At 43.7% G+C, this 8,657-nt stretch overlaps 1 protein-coding gene across 1 annotated transcript in view; it reads left to right on the top strand.

Moving 5' to 3' along the window:
* The first annotated feature begins 2,917 nt into the window (after positions 1 to 2,917).
* The window catches only part of LOC147635334 (pentatricopeptide repeat-containing protein At5g27110-like), a 60,575-nt gene continuing 54,835 nt past the window's right edge, over positions 2,918 to 8,657 (top strand). Inside the window, exon 1 of the mRNA XM_086802573.1 lies at positions 2,918 to 3,056. The gene's annotated coding sequence lies outside the window, so the exon portion shown is untranslated. The remainder of the gene's footprint in view (positions 3,057 to 8,657) is intronic.

The following is an 8,657-nucleotide window of genomic DNA, read 5'->3' as shown; positions in this document are numbered from 1 at the left end:
AGCACATTATCCGGGGGAATCATTGAAACGCAGATATGTGGGTGTTGCGATACATCCAAGGTACTTAGGAGTACAACATCACCTATGTTGGGGGCAAAACCCTCAGTGGATTTTTTAACTCAGATTGGGTGGCTAATTCGGACACCAGGCACTTAGTAATAGGGTAGTAACAAGGTATTGCTTTTCTCTTGGTTCGGGATGCATTTCTTGGATCAATAACCAATGTCACACTCCCACTATTGCACTCTCATCGATAGACGCTGAGTACAAAGCTACATGCTTTACATCATGTGAGGCATTGTGTCTGAGGAGGATTCTATAGGATAGGTGGTGCATAAGTAGCCTACAATGCTGCAATGTGACAACCAGAGTTGCATTTCTTGTGTCCCTTCATTGTCATTGCCTTCTTCATGCATGATCTCATGTAGCTCTTCATTTTCCTGTAGCTCTTCCATTGGCTCAGTACTTGCTTCATGCTCAAGGGATTCTCTATAAGTGCTCTTCCCCTTGGAATTTTATCCTCTTCCCATATTGCCTTGTCAAGGAAAAGTATAATAAGCTCTATAACATGTCTCCTTGGTTTGCAACACTTCTCTATTCTTAGTAGCAATTTCTTGATATTTGCAACACTCCTCAGTGGTCTAGAACACCTCTCTTACTTCAATTACATTGCCTCTCTTAGATTAGCTAGTCCCTTTCCATTGGTTTGTAGCAACTCTCTAAGGTCTACAAAATGAATCCTCAAGTAAAGACAAATAATCCTCCAAAATTTAGGCTCCATTTTGATCTTGATCATGAGTATGCTTACAATCCTTTGAAGTATCAAGGGAGATCAATGTCTAACAAATGCTGATTTGGATGCCATAAATTGGAAGAGCATCGATCTCTTTGGACATATGGTAGGAGATACCCTATAGACTTTTAGTCAAGTTTACCACCCCTTTTTTTTTTTCATAGGTCATTTTGGCCTTTTGTACATGTGTGTGTGTGTACATATCTCTTAGTTCAATGGCGCAACTTGTGCCCCTTCACCATAGGCCTTGCCAACCTCAATACGGTGGTTGAATACAACCCATGGCCATAACCATCCACATGCGGCCACCTTGTTCTGCCAAAACACTATCTCACTTGCACCAACACCACTTATCAAAAAAGCAAATACCTCACAATTGGAAAATTTGCAAGAGAGAGATTAGAAAGTGCCACTATCTCACTGGCACCAACACCACTTATCAAAAAAGCAAATACCTCACAATTGGAAAATTTGCAAGAGAGAGATTAGAAAGTGTCAGTACATATGAGACATATATTGTAAGAAGAGAGATTAGAGAGTGTCGGTGCATATGAAACATATATTGCAAGAAGAGAGATTAGAGAGTGTCAGTACATATGAAACATATATTGCAAGAAGAGGTCATGTACTTGAGAGAAGTTCTCTAAAATATGGATCCTCAACAAGATTAAATATGCCGACCCCTGAGCATGCATAAGAAAGCCATAACCCCTCAACAAGATTAAATATGCCGACCCCTGAGCATGCATAAGAAAGCCATAACCCAATGGTACACAAAATTGAGATGGAGCTTATCGAATGAAACCATAGTTTCAGTGTCGGTGTCAACCCCAAGTTCATCATTCTCATCAACACACGGGTAGTTAATTTGTTTTAGATCAGGCCAATCTCACCACTTTATATCCATTGGATTGGATGTTGGCAACGGGTGATGTTAACCACCCAACACTAGTCAAGGTCAACAAAAGTCAAGGGTTTGCATCACACTCATTTTTGGGTCAAAGAGTTTACTGCCTAAAAATAGTAGGTTATGGTTGGCAGGGGCCAGGTTGGACAATGGTGGACAATGGTCAAAGGGTTAGCAACGATTCACCTATTTGTCCACCAAATTTGGTTAGAATTAGAAAATAGTAGTTTCCATAAATAGTTAGCCAGGGCAATGTATGGTCAAAGTTTGTGCAAGATTCAAGGCTTTGACAAGGTGCTTTAAGCTTATAGACATCAACACACTAACAATTTAGTGCTCAAGAATATTTCACACTAAATTTTAACATAAGTATGGTCACCTGTAATTATCCTAAAGCTTTAACACACTAAATTTTAACATAAGTATGACCACCTATAACTATCCTGAAGCTCTAACACACTAAATTTTAACATAAGTATGGCCACCTATAACTATTCTAAAGCTCTAACACACTAAATTTTAACATAAGTATGGCCAGCTAAAGCTCTAACTTCATTTCTCTATATTTTTCACTAAGAATACACATTTGACCACCATATAGGGATAATTCTTTTCACCTACATACATTACGTTATGCAAACAACCCCATTTACCCATTGCTTAATATAACAACACTAAGGTGAAATGTATAATTCTAATATATGTTTCTTCCTTCATAAAAGGGTAATATTCCGTTTATTGCCAAGCACAATGCACATTACTAATTGGAGAACTAGAATGGCCCAGCGAGGCGGCGACGGCGGCGGCGGTAAGGGCTCTTACCCTACACCGCGATAGCCCGGGTTCAATACCCACCCCCTTCTCCCACATGCCATCGTCAATTCCATCTCTAAAAAAAAAAAAACAGGAAAACTACCTCCTAAGTAATGATCTAAACTTGGCCATTATGTCTTCATCCAATAGACTAGATATTTTGATAGTGTTCCATGAAATTCAATTAAAATAATAATAATAATAATCTATCTATATATATATATATATATAGAGAGAGAGAGAGAGAGAAGAGAACTTTTTAAAGTCTTAGGAAAACTATCCCAAGAGACCAAATTGATCTATCTGACAAGATTTGAACTCAAGACCTTTGATTCAAGACGGAAATGAGAGAGAGAGAGAGAGAAAGAGAGAATAAATTACAGATGTTTATAGTGTTATAGTATTATATTTTCATGTCTCTTACATTTATCATTTATGCCGACGGCCTTGCTTCGTTTACAAGGCCGCGTTTATGCTTTGCCCTGCAGATATCTTGAGCGCACGATGCTCATGGCAGAAGTGCTTCACATTTCCCTTGCATTGGTGAGATTACTCAACTTTTTCAGAATTATTGCTTCAATTTGAACGTACATACTAACCATACATATAACTGTATGTACGTACATGTATATATGCATGTATGTATGTGAAGTTGCAAAAGTTTGCGTACATATGTAAGGTATGTATTAAAATGTGCCATAAATCTTTAACATAGCAGGGCTTTTTCGGAAGTTGAATAGCCCTAGGCTGTGCTTTGATCAATTAGAGATAGAGGAGTGAGTGCCAGTGGAGAGTTTTTCTTCAATGGGCCTTGGGACATTAGATAACATAGGAAGCTTATTCTCTTCCTTTGGATGTGTATCCGTCTCCACCATTGGAGATCAGGCATGTGTCATGTGTCAAGTATCATGCTCTTGCTTTCCCATGGAAGCCATTTAGGCAGACAAGACATGCTTAGAAGTTACCCACCGTGTCCTGCACAGCCCTATAGCTGCTCTCAGCAACTATGGAGTGTGTGGATGAGTTCTCTCCAGATTGAATGGACCGTTAGAAGAAGTTGCAGCCCCCTCAATGGTCTTGACCTGCCATGCTGCGAGACTATTGATGATCACCTGTAAACCTTGCATTTTTTGCATCCATGCAGTTATCAGCATTCATTCATTCATCGTTTTGCTCCAGCCACTTGGTGAAGGTAAAACGCAGCATTCTCATTCATTTACAGCATTCATATACAGTCTAGAACAGTCCCAAACACCCCCTCTCTCAGCCCTAGCTTTGCATCCCTCCCTCATACTATTGGGAAGAGTGCATAGGCTCGAGATTGGACATCTTTGGTGCTTCTACAGCAATGCACAGTTCAGCCCAACACTTGGTCTTCAGAGGTCTTGCATTTGGCTTACCGTCAGTCACACCGTCAGTCTCTTTAAAGATAATAAAGCAAATACTATCTCGGTAACGGGATAGGGGGCCCTTCAGTGGGTAATTCGGGACCCCATACGGTGTACAGTTCTCATCTCTCTCTCTCATATCTCTCTAAAGTTTGAAGTATTAAAGTGGATTGCTAAACTCGCGAAACTCAGGATACAGAAGACGGTGTGAGCATTTGTGTGACAGGCGAGACGAGTCAGCTAGGGATCCATCTCAGTTGTTCGAGGTCAGGTGTGCATTGTCGTGCACATGAGTCCAAGGTCAGGTGTGCACTGTCCTGCACATGAATCAGTGCCAGTCCACGCTGTAAGTCTCCCTCTGGAATTATGTCAGTGATTTTGTGTATCTGGTATGGTACCGGATGCCAGATCATTGTGTAGATAGCTAGGGTTTGCTTTTAGAACAAGGGGCTAGCCCATAGGGCTACCCCAAGTCTTAGTGTGGGCATGGGGATGGTGTGAAACCACCCCCATGAGGGCCAGGAAGGCCCTGGCTGAACCCACCAGCCATGGAGGGGCTGTAGGACAGCCCCAAGGGCAGCTGAGAGTACATGAAGCAATTATATGGCTGTAAGGGCAAGTATGGGGCAGCCCATACAGGCTGCCCAGTCCCCAAACAGCCTAAAGACTATGCCCCAGCCCCTAAGGAGTGATGCGCATAAAGCCCAGCCATCTAGGGAATGAAGCGCAGTTTTTTATGTGTTATTTCCAGCATTTAATGCTGATTTTATAGTCGTGGGCAGAAAGGGAACTGGCTGCCTGGACTTAAGCTAGTCGACTGCTCATCTTGGAGTAGTATAAATAGAGGAGCCCACAATCCCATTGTTTCATCTCAGATTTCACCAAGAGCTCAAGCATACAAGGGCTAGACAAGCCAAGGAGTTGCTAAAGCAAAGGGGTGAAGGGCTGCAGGTCAAGGGCAGAGTTTTCTCAGCCAAGAAAGGTCAAGATTTCTGTATTTTCTTTTCAGATTTACATCATTTTAATAAGGCAAATACACCATCCGTGGTGAGCATTGAAGTTACCGATCTTCTCCGAAGCTTCCGCATGTTACATTGGTATCAGAGCATCAAGCTCAGCAAAGCTAAACACTGATTCAGTCCCATATGAAGGTGTACAGGTCCAAGGTACATGAAAGTATACGGATACGAAGCCCAAGGCAAGGAACACAGGATCGGGAAGAGCTCCCAGGAGGTTTGTTGGTGGTGTTCCACAAAGTCAGAGGGGATGGCAGTCTTGTAAGCCAGACAGGTTCTCGGGCAACGGTCCCAAGGGAGGATTATCCTCCAAGGGGTGATGTGAGAGTGCCAGACTCATTCCTTAGGAATGAAGACCAAGACAGTGTTCAGAGTCAGGGTAGGAATGGATTGGGGATTGGAGGGAACAGATGCATAGATCTTATTCAGAGTCAGAGCAGTTTGGAGACCGGGGCGGGATTTCAGAGAAAAGGGTTGCTAGGGATGGATGGATGACAGAGGGACTTCGGGAAAAGGATTGGGATGATGACAGTCATCCAAGAACACGTTGGATTCCCGTCATCAAGTTTAGTAGAGGGGGATGTCATGTGCCTGACATGCCCATGGACATTCTCAGGGCTAATCCAGAGGGGGTAGCCAAGAAAAAGACCATTAAAGCTAGGATTTTGGAGCATCAAGTGCTGATTTGGCTAGAGGGGACCAGGATGACGAGGCGGCTGCAAGAGGGGACTGTCAGCTGCAAAAAGAGAAGGCTGTCGGCTGGACCAGATTGAGGCGGCTACAGGGTGCATCACATTTATGGGATTTTACTGCCAGTCGGCTGGCCAACCAGCAGTCGGCCAGCTCATCTATTTGTTCAAGAGCCTATAAAAGGCAAGGATGCTCATTGAGTAGATCATTCATTCCTTTAGGGAATGGGTCCAAGTTAGGACTAGATTTTGGTGTCTATCACCTTTTGTATGAAGGCAGCCTAGGACTGTAGATTTAGGTACCTTTTTGCACCATTAGAATATACTGAATTTCCAGCATATCTCTCTCTCTCTACTCTCTCTTCATGTGTGCGTTTTGCATCAGCATGTTTCCCCTAGTGTTTAGGGCTGAAAGAAGACCCCCAGAGCTTCCGCGTGTTACAGAGGATGAGGCCCGAAGGAGAGAAGAAAAAGCAGAAGCAAAAGCTAGAAAGCAACAAGAAAAAGCAAAAAGATGGGACTCTGAGGAAGCCCAACATAGGATCGACGAATACCGGTGTCAGGCTGAACTCGCCGCTTGGGAGCACCAACGAGAGCTCGATCGAGAACGTATGTTACTCGAGCACCAAAGGGAAAAGGAGGCCATTCATCTTAGATACCAGCACCTCTCTTCAGCATCCCCAGTCTCAGGTGTCACCAGCCAGCAGTCCGCAACATCAACTACTGTCATTTGAAGTCAACCTAATTTCAGTAAGTATGATGGTAAGTGTGATCATTTAGCAGTAAATCAGTTTATTCATCAATTTACTGCTCATTTTCCATTAGCTAGGATCACAGATTCTCAGGATAGAGTCAACGTAGCGGCTCCCCATCTCACTAGTGAGGCAGTCACTTGGTGGCAGCATTGGTCTAATCTCTATACAGACCAGACCATAGGTGTCATAGCTTTCAGCTGGGATACCTTTGTCCATGACCTGAAGACCAGATTCCTCCCACCCCAATACATGACCGGTCTGGCGGATGAGTTCTATGGACTCAAATAGAATGGATTCTCAGTGCTTCAGTTTTCCGGAAAGGTTATTACTTTAGCACAGCAGTTAGGGCTATCTGCGCAGGCCAAGATGGAGCAATTCATTCGAGGATTGGATCCTAACATTCGGTTCACAGTTCGCAACTTTGAACCGAGTACATATGACCGGGCTTTGACTCTCGCTCAGAAAGAAGAAATGAAGATGAACGGAGGCAAGCCCAAGCAGTCATCACAGTCCAGTACCAAACCCCAACCGGGGAAGGGTAATTCGTCTTCTAAAGACACTAAGACAGACAACAATCCTAGCTCTAGTTCAGGGGGTAAGGAACCCAAGCCTAAGAAGGCTCAAGCAGGCATTACTGGAGGTTATCTTCCTCTCCAGAGGAGCAAAAGAGGTATCAGTTAGAAAACAGATGTTTTTTCTCCAAAGAGCCTTCTGCCACAGTTGCCGCAGTATTCCCCGCTCCTCCGGACCCGCCTGCTACCACCAAGGCAGTTTAGATCATACCTTCTATGCATTCCATGCCATCTGTGGTACTTGACGCTAAGCAGGAGGGTGAGGCAACAACCACACAGAAAAGCCTAATCCGAGCTTATGGCTCTGCTAAGGATCGACAGTTCATAATCTTTTTTGACATGGGCAGTTCTGAGGACGCCATCTCTCCCCAGTTGGCTACCAACATGAGTTGTACCTTAGTACCCTATCATTTGGAGGTAGACGGGTTTACACCTGGTCTCCGCACCCACATACCTCAACAGGCACAACAGTTTTCTTTTCAAGTTCAAAAGGCCTCATTCCAACGAGATTTCATTCTCTCTCCTCTTTTGGGATGTGACATGATCTTAGGAATCTAGTGGTTTTGTCAGTATGAACCTATTCCCAATTGGGGGCAGGACATCTTTATTATCTCTAAAGGTTTTCATGAGCCTGTCATGATTCGGGGCGATAGTTTGCATTCTTGGCATCCTTATGATTTCTCATCTCCAGGCCAATCAAGCTATTCGCAAGGGAGCAGAAGGAGCATTGATTTATACTCAGACAGCTTCTATCTCATCGATAACCGCTGTCTCATCATCTTCAGTCCCTCAGTTGGCAGATCTCCTTTCTCATTCAGACATTTTTAAGGATGATCTCCCACCCAATATCCCACAGTTAGTAGAACCTCCTACCAAGTTTCCCTCGTCTTTCTAAGATTTTCAAGGGCAAGCCAGAACAACAATTAGTTCTCAAACATTTGACACCTGTTCCTTATGGACACATTTTCATAGTCACCACAGACCACCAAGCACTTAAGTGGCTCTGGACGATGCCAAGTGCCCAGTGGAGTGCACAGCACACTCGACAGGGTCGGCTCTTCCACCAGGTTGAAGGAATGATCAAGTACATCCCTGGTCAGCATAACCCAGTAGTAGCAGATGTTCTTAGTAGAAAGACCAGCATCCCGACCAGTGAGGAGTCTACCATTCTCAACATCTCTGGAAAAGACTTAGCAAGCATAGAAGATCAGTATGTCAATGTCGCAAAGTTTGGTACTCAACACAGTTTGGCCCTCAATTTTGAGCTTGGTCTTTATTCAGTTCACAGATAGGGAAATAAGTTTAGACGAGATATCCACTTCAAGAAAGGGGATTGGGTCTATTTGCGTACATTCCGTAGTTTTGGTCCTTTTCCAATAGTCAAAAAGTTAAGTGATGTCTCCATGAAGTTAAAGTTACCTACCAATTGGACAATGCATGATGTTTTCCATGTTTCTTGGCTAAAACCATATGTTGGTCCAAAAGTGTTTGATGTTTCAGATGAACAGCAGCCAGACGTGGTGGACAAAGCAGAAGTCATTGAGCCCGAGCAGATCCTTCTTCATAGTTGGAAGCATGGTTCCGGTTGACGGATACGTCAGTTCTATACGAAATTCCGAGATCGAGGTACCCATGAAGCCGTATGGCTCGACGAGGAGTTCTTTCAAGAGTACCCCGAGTTGTTGGCGGACTACTTGGAAGCCATGAACTTGCCACCAAGCTAA

This window comes from Cibotium barometz, chromosome 9, assembly GCF_041138505.1.
Source record: "Cibotium barometz isolate CiBa-2024 chromosome 9, ASM4113850v1, whole genome shotgun sequence".
In the NCBI taxonomy this organism is placed as follows: Eukaryota; Viridiplantae; Streptophyta; class Polypodiopsida; order Cyatheales; family Cibotiaceae; genus Cibotium; species Cibotium barometz.
The sequence above is the reverse complement of the archived record's forward strand: the minus strand, read 5'-3'. Positions and strand labels throughout refer to the sequence as shown.